Genomic DNA, 13,233 nt, shown 5'->3' with positions numbered 1-13,233 from the left:
CCCAAGCAAGATAGCAGATAAAATAAATCGGGTAAGACATATCAAAATTTCGGGACCCCGCGCAATAACAGATCACAAATTAGTTATAATGGACTTTCCATTAAGCCTAACTGTAGAACAGGGGAAGGGCCCCTGGAGGTTAAAACCGGTGCTCTTGCAAGGTGACCCGCAGGATATCAAAAGACTAACACAGCTTTTGAGAAATCCTAATCACTGGACAGAAGGGAGCTGGGTGCACTACAAAAATGCAATAAAAACAGCTTTTCAAAAATTAACAAGAGAAAAGCACCTGGAAAGCAGGAGAGAGCTAAGACACCTGTATGAAGTTCGGAGACTCCTAAAGTCTTGTCAGGATGATCTGGGAGAAAGAGAAATACAAAAAGAAATCCTGTTGCTATTAGAGAGGCAGGCAGAAAACGAAGCTATCCAGATGTGTATATGTTACAAGAAAGCTGATAAGTCGTCTGCTTTCTTCTTTAAGCAATTCAACAGATCACGCAGAGACAGCAGTTTAATCCATCAAATACAGATAGGCCCGCACCAATATCAGAACACTAGTGACATCGTTAAGTGTTTTGCACATGTCTACAAGGAAATGTATACAGCATTCAAAGGACCAGGTTTACTAGAGAGCTGGGAATTACCAAGTTTCCTGGCAGTTCACAGACATGAACAGGATCAACCTATCTCCCTGAGTGAACTATCATCGGCATTGAAAGATATGAAAGGAGGTAAAGCGCCAGGTCCAGATGGGCTAACAGTGGAATTTTATAAGAAGCACTGGGAGGAAATTGGGCCAGTCTTGGCCGTCATTTTCTCCGAATTCTTCTCGGAAGGGGCTGTCCCGGAAGAATTTATAGAAGCCCAAACCATATTTCTCAAAAAAACAGGGTAAAATGGGGAAAGAAGTGGGCGAATGGAGGCCAATATCACTACTAAATACAGATTATAAGTTGTATGCCAAAGTATTAAACGCCCGATTCAAAAGGCATTTAGGGCACATCATAGGTCCCAATCAAACATATGCAATTCCAACAAGATCTGTGATGGCAAATCTGCCATTTCTAAAAGATTTGCAGGTATACTGTAAGCAAAAACAATACAGTGTAGTGGTGGCTGTACTGGATTTGGCAAAGGCCTTTGATAAGCTTTCCCATGAGTACCTTAAAAATCTGCTGCATACAGTCCGAATGGGTTCTTTGCTAAGAATAGCCATTATCAGTCTGTACAAAGGGGCACAAACCACTCTTTTGATTAATGGCCACAGCTCGGAGAAAATAAAACAGGAACGAGGAGTTAGACAGGGATGCCCACTAAGCCCTGCACTATTCTCGTTGGCATTAGAACCCATATTAAGGCAATTAGCTATTTCTAAAAACATCAGCGGGGTTCATCTTCCTGGCCCACACTCTGATTGCAAATATGTAGCACATGCAGATGACGTGATCCTAACTTTGGCGGATAGCAGTTCTCTACAAAGAGCGCTGGAAACCTTCAGTCATTTCAGCCTATCCAGCGGCCTATGTCTAAACAAAAGCAAGACCAAATGTCAACAGTGGGGAACTGAGGCTTCAGTACAATTGCCAGCAGGCCTCACATTCTCGACAGCACCTATAACCATCCTAGGGGTTCCTTTTGTGAAATATCCGGTAGTATCGTCCCGGCAATTACTAGATTCTTGGGAGGACGCTCTGTCAGAGTGGAATCTGGGGATGCTATCTTTCTCCGGAAGGGTGTGTATTATGTGGACGATTCTGATACCGATGCTGATGAATACTGTGTCGATTACATCATTTAATTACTGCGTGCAGAAAAAGCTTACTCGAAGACTATTTAAGTTCTTTTGGAACAGCAGACAGCAAGAAGTGACACAGCAGAAGCTATACTGCAGGAAGTGTGAGGGAGGTTATGCAGTACCACGGTTAAAGTGGTTAAGGTGGGCATATGTGTTAAAGCACATTTGGACTGCCCTACGGGGAGCCCATGCAGCTGCTGCCTTAGCAAAGTACAATATGGGAAGGTTTACTAAACTACTAGGAGAGGAGCACACTGGCCCAACAGTAGAAATAATAACACCCTTCTACAAATTGGCAATCAAACACTTACAAGAGTTATCTGCAGGGGGTTTGCACATGGGAACCAAGCTTAAGATTTCGGAAATATACTGGAAGCTATCCGACATGAATACACCGCCAGTACCGGTGCCACGCAGTTGGCTGAGACTAGATGTGACTCAGATGTTGGACAACCTACACCATCATATAGGTTATGAGTCACGGAAGGACCTGGCACGGAGAATAATACACGGACACCTGCCAGTGGAGAAGAACAAAGCCAAATTTCGAGGGCACACGAATGTTGAGTGTTTTTTCTGTAAGGCGTGTGAAACAGTGGAACATGCATTCTTCTCTTGTCCGGTTACTCAGCGCATCTGGCTTAGTGTACACAAAACAATGGGAATACCACGCTTGACCAGGGAACAAGAACTATTCTTACAGTTCCCGGCCCCCATTTCCAGAGCAACACGCATCCTGATATACCTCCTAAATGAAGGTAAATATCAGGCCTGGAAAATCAGGAAAAGAAAAGAAGGCGGCTCTGCACAGGAGGTGTCAAAATGCACCCTTCGAACGATGCATGGTGCAATAAGAAGATTTTTGCTATTAGAATTACGACAACTTGGTAAACAAAGATTCCTACAACTATGGTGTTTCCACACACCTTTATGTCGGCTTATAGATGACAACATATATGTGCAGCTTAGATGGTAATGATGAGGCTAGGCTAGGGGAGCGTATGTACCAAACAGATTAGTTTATTTATTAGAGGAAAGGGACCAAGCCAGCTGCAGGTGTTTTGTCTCTCTCCCAGATGAACGGCAGCCGAGCTTTGAAGGCTGCATGAAGCAACAGGAGTGTGGAAGAGGGGGATGACCCTAGAACCCATGTAGGGCAAGCCAAATCCAGGCGGTCGCCAACCAGGTGGTCACATGGACTGGGCCTTCCCCGGAGTGTGTCAGTGGGAGATTGAGCAGCCCAATCGGGTTGAGGTGAAAGATATGAGCGGACAAGGGTATCTGTCCCTGTTTGCTCATTACAGGGAGTTTTTTTTTTTTTTTTTTCAGCGATACAGGCCGCTAGGCAATCCCAAAGCAGGATCCATATAGGATCCTTGAAGGTAGTTTCCATACAAATATCTGGAAACTGGAAAACATGTCTGGTCTAACCAGCAAGCCTACCCACCCACTGATGAAGGCCAAATAGCCAGAAACATGTAGGACTCCGATTGGGTAATAAATATCACCATCAGGGGGACACATTGCTCATTCGGGGCAAGGAGCTTTGAATTCAGGTGAATAACAACTAAAAAAATCCCTTTCATTCTTCGACGGCATGTTTTTTCCTCTCCTTCTCTTACTGTCACTTTCCTACCTCTTTTTTCTTTGCTCAGCCTAATAGGGATATTGAGGATAACGGACATCTTTATCCAATACCTTTTTCAAAACATGTCTGGGTGATGGTACTCACTGAGAATAAGTAACAATAGCCTTCTCTATTAGTGAAGCGTTACTTATTCGAGGTAGTGCAGCATATGGCAACTCGTCGTGAAGGCAGAGCACAATATGAGAAAGAGCAAATGATGCCCACAACAACTACTTTGTAGTTTTTTTAAGAGTGTCTATGGTGTATCAAAACACCGATATTATATAGATACTAAACTCTTAAAGTATTATACCATGTGCATTTATTCATTTTAAATAAAATATAACATAAATAATCTGATAAAAGTAGTATAAATAACACATAGAAATAATGGTGTCATTAATGAAATTTACTTATGTCAAGCACAAAAAAATTAGCTAATTACTGAATCTGCTTGGATACCAGATGAATAATAATAAATTAAAAAAAAAAAAAGAAAAAACTGAGGAGAGCATGAGAATTCAATAATCAATAACAAAACAACCCTTCCCCATCTCTTCCATCATGCAGGATGACTGAAGACTGAGTTTATGATGGACATTATGACGAGATCCAATCTTCCTTACATTTCGAGGGTATAGCTCTAAAACAGTGTTAGCAGGCCAGCCACTAGTTAGCACAGAACCTATTGGTAACTCATTAGAAGGCTCCCGGATCAGTTAGTGTATAATCTTGCTACCTCTACTCTGCCAGATAGTGACTGGAGGGAGTCAGAGCAGTGTGTATGCGGGGGACATTGTCAAGGCCACGTTATGTCAAGGATCTGGGTATATTCTTACCACGTGTGCGCCATATCCAAAAATTTCATTACTTCATACAACATATCCCCCCCCCCCAACACCTTTTCTTACTATTGAATACACCATGAATTGTCAAACTAATAGAGTAAGCTTATCTGCGAAAAGTTATAAACCTCCCAAACACTTCCTAGTTCATTTCACAAATATACGTGGTCTCGATTCTAATCTCAGTGATGTCCATTTCCACTTGCAGTCTGCCAAAAACCATGTACTTTTTCTGACAGAATCTCAGTTATCGGTTGATTCAACTACTGCTCATCTCAGTTGCCCAATTTTATTCGCTGTATGATTCCTTTCGCCTCAAAGCTGGTACTTGTGCATATGTCCGTTCCGATATTCCCGGTCAGGGCCTTGTTAATTTGGAATCTCCTCTTTTCGACCTTCTCTAGCTTAAAACCTCTCTACCTCATTCTGTCAAATTCATCTGTTGTCTCTACCGTTCTCCCAACTCCACTAATCACTTGGAGCTCTTTGCAAATTGACTTTCTCCAGTCCAATTTTCCTAACAGTCAGATAATTTTCCTTGGTGATTTTAATGTTCACAACTGCAGTTGGCTTCCATTTTCTAGTCACACTGACCTAGCTGGTCGAGATCCTGAGGCTTATGCAATTACTTGCATAACCTTGCACAGATTGTTCATTTACCTACAAGAATACCAGACAATCATAACCATACAGCCAAAATCCTTGATCTTTTTTTCACAAACACACTTTAGCATTAGCATTAGTAGAGGCATTTGATGCAAGAAAGCAAGCTTATGCAGCATCAGCCAAAAAAATTAAAGTAAAATAAATAAATAAAAAATAACCACTTCCACTACACCCCTCTGTTCGTTCAAAATACCTGTCCAGCCGAGCCTTAAACTTATTTAGGCTACCAACTTCCACGACAAGGAATGGAAGTCTGTTCCACCTATCAACCACCCGCTGGCTAAAGGCATTTTTCCGCACGTCTATCCTACATCTGTCTTTCCTCAATTTGAATTTATGCCCTCTCAGGTGATTATTCTGAGCGAGAGGAAGAATCCCATCAGCATTGAGCATGCTCAACCCATTCAAGGCTTTGTACACCTCTATCAGAACACCTCGCTGGTGCCTAGTCTCCAGACACTGTAATTCGCAAAACTTAAGCCTTTCTTCGTAAGAGCACCCCTTTGTTCCATTCACTAATCTTGTCGCCCTTCTCTGTACTCGTTCGAGCAGCTCTACATCCTTCTTGAAATGAGCTCTCCAGGCCTGTATACAATACTCTAGGTGTGGCATGACCATGGCCTTATACAAGGGAATAATCACCTCCTTATCCCTGCTAGAAAAATTCCTATATATCATTGACAATACACCATGAGCTACTCTTGCAGCCCGTCTGCACCGCTCAGAGAACTTCATATCTGCCTGCACAACCACCCCAGGTCCCTTTCATTCTCTACCACTGTCAGTGTAGTGCCACAGAGTTGATACGTTGCTCTGGGGTTGCTGTTTCCCATATGTAGTACTTTACATTTGTCAATGTTAAACTTCATTTGCCACCTCTCAGCCCATCTGCTCAACCTTTCCAGATCCTGTTGCAGCAGCATACTGTCAGTAGTGTCCTTGACAACCCTGCCAACCTTCGTATCGTCTGCAAACTTGGGCATTAAGCTTGATATACCATCATCAATATCATTTATAAATACAGAACACAATAAAGGACCCAATACTGAACCCTGAGGGACTCCACTAATAACATTAGTCCACGATGAGCAGTGTCCATTGATTACCACTCTCTGTCTTCTACCCCTCAACCACCCCTTTATCCATAGCAGCAATTTGCCTCCAATGCCACACTGCTCCAATTTGTGCAGCAGTCTTCCATGTGCAACAGTATCAAAAGCCTTTCTAAGATCCAAGTATATAACTTCAAAGTTATTCCCTGCATCCAGTTCTTTTGTGACTGCATCATAGTATCTAATCAAATTGGTCAGGCAAGACTTCCCCTTAACAAAACCATGCTGTGTCTGAGCTATAACTGAAGTCTTGTCTAGATGATCCTGCAGTGCTTCTTTAACCAGTGCCTCCATTAATATTCCGGGAACAGAAGTTAAACTCAGAGGTCTATAATTACTTGTGTCAGCCTTTGATCCAACTTTGTGAATTGGGGTCACATTTGCACATCTCCAGTCCATGGGTACCTCCCCTGAGTCCAAGGAAGCTCTCATAATTATGGCTAAGGGTTTGCTTACTTCCATTGCTGCCTCCTTTAATATAACTGGATAGATTCCATCCACCTCAGGTGCCTTTCTTGTGTTTATCTTCAACAATTTCTCCTCCACTTTACTCTCAGTTATTACAAGATTCTCTAGCTTACTGCCAGAGTTGAATACACCTCTGGCATTCCCCTCGCTGAATAACTCCTCATGTGTGAATGTCGATGCAAAATATTCATTTAGTTTGTTAGCTACCTGAGCAGGATCATCAACAGTTGACCCATCGATATCAAGTGGACCAATCTGATTCATCCCCTTCCTTCTAGAGTTTACATAAGTAAAGAACTCTTTGCTGTTTTTCTTTGCATCCCTTGCCAAAGATTTCTCGTAATCTGCCTTCGGCTGCCTAACCTCCTTTGTAACTTGGTTACAGATCAACTTGTATCTATCATAGGCTTCTGTGTCACGTATTAATTTGTATGTATCCCATGCATTTTTCTTCTCTGCCATATGCCTCATTAGTTCATCTGACATCCATTTAGGCCTAAACCTTGAACAATATTTCTTAGTTGGTATGTAAAGCCTAGTAGCTTCCAAGATAAGTTCTTTGAATGCTTCCCATTTTGAATTTGCTGTTGGTAGCATCATCAGTTGATCCCACTGTATAGAATTTAAATACTGTCTCAGTCCACCGTAGTCGCCTTTACGAAAGCAATACCCCCTTCCCTTTACCCCTAATGGTAGTTACCCCTTTGAGTAAATCCCACTTCAGAACACTGTGATCACTGCCACCTAGTGGTTCATTTATCTGCAGATTCTTAATGCATGAAGAATCAGTACTGATAATCAAATCAAGAGTTTACTCCCTCTAGTTGCCTCCCGAACATGCTGATGTAGAAAACAATCATCCAATAAATCCACAAAAGCCTTGCTAGTGTGTGAGTGACCAGCCCCCAAATTCCAGTCAATATCTGGGAAATTAAAATCCCCCATAATAAGACTCTCTGATTTACTGGCCCACTCTATTTCTCTGTACAGTTTCTTATTATACTCATCAGAGTCATTAGGCCTATAGCACACTCCTACTCTCAATTTTGATCTCCCAATGCTTATGTCACACCAAACTGACTCAACACTGTACTATTTTCAAGCGATGTCGACTGGCTTCACTTCCTTGGATTTTATGTGTTTCTTAACTAATAGCATAACCCCTCCTCCGTTCCTATCCTGTCTATCCTTTCTGTAGACATTGTACTCCCTAAATTCCAGTTCTGCATTCCTTATATCTGTGTGACACCATGTCTCTGAAATCCCACCAATATCTGCCTTTGAGGTTTTGAGCAATACCTCAAATTCATCAAATTTATTTACTAGACTCCTAGCATTGGTGTACACGCAAGTATACATACACCTGCTCTTCCTCTTAGCCACCCTAACACAACCCATGTGTTTACTTGTACCCCAATGATTACCAGCAGTCTCTGAAATATCCTGCATCTTATCTTCCAGGCTGCTGCTCATTCCAATAGAAGCAGTGCAAGAATCACTTTCTCCTCTGCCAGTGGCTACTGTTAATCTATTAGTCCTTGTATCCCCCCAATCTAGCAGTTTTCCGACCCTCCTAACACTGCCTCGATAGCATCAGCAAAAAACATTCTTCTAAGTACACGGTCGAAGTGCATGGTCTTCTTGGCACCTCAGATCACAACTTGGTGATTGTCTCTTCTCCAATGGAGCCTTTATCTCATGGCAATATCCAATCTTCTGCTGTTTGGCCTAACAAGAATGAAAAATGGGATTACCTGCGAGATTTATTTTCTTCCTTTTCTTGGTTGGATTATTGTTTCAAAATTTCTGATGTCAGCGTTTGCTCAGATCGCGTCAGTGAAATTATTCTTGTAGGAATGGAATCCTTTATTCCACACACCTCTTTAAAATCTTGTCCTTTATCTAAACCTTAGTTTTCCATTAAATTTGGAAAACAGTTTCATTTTTTGACTACACCAGAGCTCACAACAATTGTAAAGCAGTTATTAACTAGTCCCAACTAAATTTTGAACAGGCTAAGAGCAGAAAACTTGCCTTATTGGTAGCCGAGCATTCTGGTCTCTTGCCAAAGCCAAAGATATTGGCCACAACTTTTGCCCATCTCTGCTCCCACCTCTGTCCAAACTATACGGTTCAGTTGTCACTTCAGCCAGGGATAAAGCTGACCTGCTAGTATCCAATTTTTCTTCCAAATCACGTATTAATGATCTTGCTAAAACACCGCCCACCATTCCCAACACGCTCCATTCAATGCCTCCTGTGATCTTCCATTAAAAGGATGTCAGAAGGATTTTGACATATCTTGATGCTAAGAAAGCTCCAGGTCCTGATGGTATTTCTCCACTTGTTTTCAAAACCTATGGTCCTGAACTTACTCCTGTTCTTTGCTGCCTTTTTTCACTTTATTATTCCAAAGGTGTTTTTCCTTCTTAGAAATTTGCTCATATCCAGTTCCTAAAAAAGGGTGACAAATCACTCCCATCCAATTATCGTCCCATTGCAATTACTTCTACTCTTTCTAAACTAATGGAGAAATCAATTAACCGGCTACTCTTAATCTATCTAGAAACCTTCCGACTGATCAACGATCGCCAGGATGGATTCCGTCAGTGTCGATCCACTAGTGATATTCTGGCTTATGTTACCCATTTATGGACAAATTCAATGAAAAAGTTTGATGAAACACAAGCAGTTGCTCTTGACAACTCAAAGGCTTTCGATCGTGTTTGGCATAAAGGTTTGCCAGCTTTTTTTTTGTAATTGGTTATCCAGCTTTCTCTCTGATCGCTCGCTGAGTGTGATGGTAGATGGCTCTCTGTCTTCTAACTTCTCCACTAATGCCGGTGTTCCCCAAGGTTCAGTTCTTTCCCCCACTCTTTTTCTCTTGTATATTAATGACCTTCTTCCATTGACTGGAAATCCTATCCACAGTTTTGCCAATGATAGCACATTACATTCTACTTTCCATTTTGAGAAATCTTGCCCTGCTCAATCAGCTTCAACTTCTCGAAAATCTGCTAACAATTCATTAAATGCTGATCTCGAGATAATTCTCCAGTGGGGCAAAGACAACTTAGTTGATTTCAATCCTTCTAAAACTCAGTCTTGTCTTATATCTCGCAAAAAGGATTCTTCTGCTCCTATGCTTATCTTTGGTGACACTCCGATTTCTAGGCAAGATGATACATCTCTTTTGGGGATTACCCTTACTTCCAATCTGTCTTGGCACAAGTACATTACAAATATTGCTTCCTCTGCATCTAAAAAACTCGGTTTTCTCTTTTGCTTTCAGCATTAGTTTTCTTCCAGGCAGCTGTTCACTTTGTACAAATCACAAATCCGTCCTACCATGGAATACTGTTCCCACGACTGGGTCGGTGCCCCCAAAACCTCTCTCAGGCTTCTAAATTCCATTCAGAAGAGGGCAGTTAGGTTAATTTCTGACTCACCTCTTACAGAGTCTCTCTACTCTTTGTCTCACAGATGTACTGCTTCTGCTGCATCCCTTTTCTACAGATACTTCCATAGGCACTGTTCTTCTGAATTGGCTTCTATAATTCCTGCTCTGTCAAAGCAGTCCAAACACGTTGGGTGGGTCGGAAAACTGCTAGTTTGGGGGGGATACAAAGACTAATAGTTTAACAGTAACCGCAGGCAGAGGTGAAGGTGATTCTTGCACAACTTCTATTAGAATAAGAAGCGACCTGGAGCGAGGGGTGTTGGGGGTTTCAGGGACGGATAGCAGTCATTATGGAATAGTTGGGTATATGGGATGTGTTAGGGTAACAAGGAATAGGCATAGGAGCATATATGCTTGCATGTATACCAATGCTAGAAGTATAGTAAATAAATTTGATGAATTTGAAGTGTTGGTCAAGACATCAAAGGCGGATATTGTTGGGATAGCAGAGACGTGGTGTAACAAAGATATAAGGAATGCAGAACTGGAATTTGGGGGGTACAATGTGTACAGAAAGGATAGACAGGACAGAAAGGGAGGGGGTGTTATGCTGTTAATTAAGAAAAACATAAAATCAAAGGAAGTGCACCCAGTTAATATAGATGAACAGTGCTCTGTTGAGTCAGTTTGGTGTGAGATAAGCACTGCAAAAGGAAAAATAAGGGTAGGAGTGTGTTATAGGCCTAATGACTTGAATGAGTACAATGAACAATTGTACAGAGAAATAGAGTGGGCCAGTAAATCAGAATGTCTTATAATGGGGGATTTTAACTTCCCAGATATTGACTGGAACTTGTGGGTTGGTCACTCACACACTAGTCAGACTTTTGTGGAGTTATTGGATGATTGTTTTCTGCAGCAGCATGTTCGAGAGGCAACCAGAGAAAGTAACACTCTTGATCTGGTTATCAGCAGTGATCATTCGTGTATTAAGAATTTGCAGATAAAGGAACCACTAGGTGGCAGTGATCACAGTGTGCTGAAGTGGGATTTACTCAAAGAGGTAACTACCGTCAGGGGTAAAGGAAAGGGTTTTTGCTTCCGTAAAGGGGAGTACAGTGGTCTCAGACAGTTTTTAAATTCTGTACAGTGGGATCAACTGACGATGTTACCAACAGTAAATTCTAAGTGGGAAGCATTCAAGGAATTAATCGTGGAAGCTACTAGACTTTATATACCGATTAAGAAATATCGTTCAAGGGTTAGGCCTAAATGGTTATCAAATGAACTAATGAGACTCGTGACAGAGAAGAAAAATGCATGGGATGCATATAAATTATCAGGTGACGCAGAAGCCTGTGGCAGATATAAGCTAGTCTGTAATCAGGTCACAAAGGAGGTTCGGCAGGCGAAGGCGGATTAAGAGAAATCTTTGGCAAAAGATGCTAAGAAAAACAGCAAGGATTTCGTTACTTATATAAACTCTAAAAGGAAGGGGATGAATATGATTGGTCCACTTGACATCGATGGTTCGACTGTTGATGATCCTGCTCAGATAGCAAACAAACTGAATGAGTATTTTGCATCTACATTCATACGTGAGAAATTATTACAGTTTGAAAATGGAAGAAGGTTATCAAATTGTAGCAGTGTGCTTAATAATTTTGTAATAACTGAGAGCAAAGTGGAGGAGAAATTGTTGAAGTTAAACATAAGAAAGGCACCTGGGGTGGATGGGATCTATCCAGTTATTTTAAAGGAGGCGGCAAAGCAACTAAGCAAACCCTTAGACATAATTATGAGAGCATCCTTGGACTCAGGGGAGGTTCCCACGAACTGGAGATGTGCAAATGTGTCCCCAATTCACAAAGGTGGATCGAAGGGTGACACGAGTAATTACAGACCAGTTAGTTTAACTTCTGTTCCGGGTAAAATAATGGAGTCGCTGGTTAAAGATGCATTGCAGGATCATCTAGACAAGACTGCAGCAATAATTCAAACACAGCATGGGTTTGTTAAGGGAAAGTCTTGTCTGACAAATTTGATTGGTTATTATGATGTGGTCACAAAGGAACTGGATGCAAAAAATAATTTTGATATCATATACTTGGATTTCAGGAAAGCTTTTGACACTGTTGCGCATGGAAGACTACTGTACAAATTGGAGCAGAATGGTATTAAGGGTAAGTTGCTACAATGGATAAAAGGATGGTTAAGTGGGAGAAGACAGAGGGTGGTAATCAATGGGTGCTGCTCTTCGTGGACTAATGTTATTAGTGGAGTCCCACAGGGTTCGGTGTTGGGTCCACTGTTGTTTTGTGTATTTATCAATGATATTGATGAAGGTATATCAGGCTTAATGTCGAAGTTTGCAGATGACACAAAGGTTGGCAGGGTTGTTAATGACAGTAATGGCAGTGTGCTACTGCAACAGGATCTAGATAATTTGGGCAGATGGGCTAAGAAGTGGCAACTGAAGTTCAACCTTGACAAATGCAAAGTACTGCATACGGGTAGAAGTAACCCCAGAGAAACGTACCAACTGTGTGGTACTACACTTAAGGTAGTAGAAAATGAAAAAGACCTGGGAGTAATTGTGCAGTCAGATATGAAGTTTTCTGAGCAGTGCAGACAGGCTGCTAGGGCGGGTAATGGGTTTTGTCAATGATATATAGGAATTTTGCTAGCAGGGAAAAGGAGGTGATTGTCCCTCTGTATAAGGCAATGGTCAGGCCACGCCTTGAGTACTGTGTACAGGTCTGGAGGCCTCATTTTAGGAAGGATGTAGATTTGCTTGAGCGTGTACAGAGAAGAGCAACACGATTGGTGAGGGGAATGAAGGGATTCTCTTACCAAGAGAGGCTTAAGTTCTGCAAATTGCAGTGGCTGGAGACTAGGCACCTGCGCGGTGATCTGATTGAGGTCTATAAGGCCTTGAATGGGTTGAGCACGCTGAATTCTGATGGGATCCTTCCACTTGTTCAGATTAAGAAAGGACAGATGTAGAATAGATGTGCAGAAATTTGCCTTTAGCCAGCGGGTGGTTAATTGCTGGAACAAACTTCCATCTGTCGTTGTGGAAGTTGATAGGTTAAATAAATTTAAGGAGGAACTGGACAGGCATTTGGAGGGAATGGTGTGATTTTTTTTTTTTTTTTTTTTGGCTGATGCTGCATAAGCTCCTACACTTGCTTTCTTGCATCATGTGCCACTACTACTACTACTACGTGCTGCCACCAGCCAACATCCATTTATTGTCCAACTTCAAACTCACAGAAGCAACCTTTCATCTTCCTTGTTTATTCATTGAACTGCTGTCT

The 13,233-nt window shown here is 41.8% G+C and overlaps 1 protein-coding gene across 2 annotated transcripts in view; it reads right to left on the bottom strand.

Moving 5' to 3' along the window:
- Tti1 (Telo2 interacting protein 1) overlaps positions 1-13,233 on the bottom strand; it is a 600,292-nt gene that overhangs the window by 190,364 nt on the left and 396,695 nt on the right. The gene's annotated exons all lie outside the window — the stretch shown is intronic.

This window comes from Mastigoproctus giganteus, chromosome 10, assembly GCF_048544385.1.
Source record: "Mastigoproctus giganteus isolate SK-2022 chromosome 10, ASM4854438v1, whole genome shotgun sequence".
In the NCBI taxonomy this organism is placed as follows: domain Eukaryota; kingdom Metazoa; phylum Arthropoda; class Arachnida; order Uropygi; family Thelyphonidae; genus Mastigoproctus; species Mastigoproctus giganteus.
Note: the sequence above shows the minus strand (reverse complement) of the source record. Positions and strands in the feature narration are given on the sequence as shown.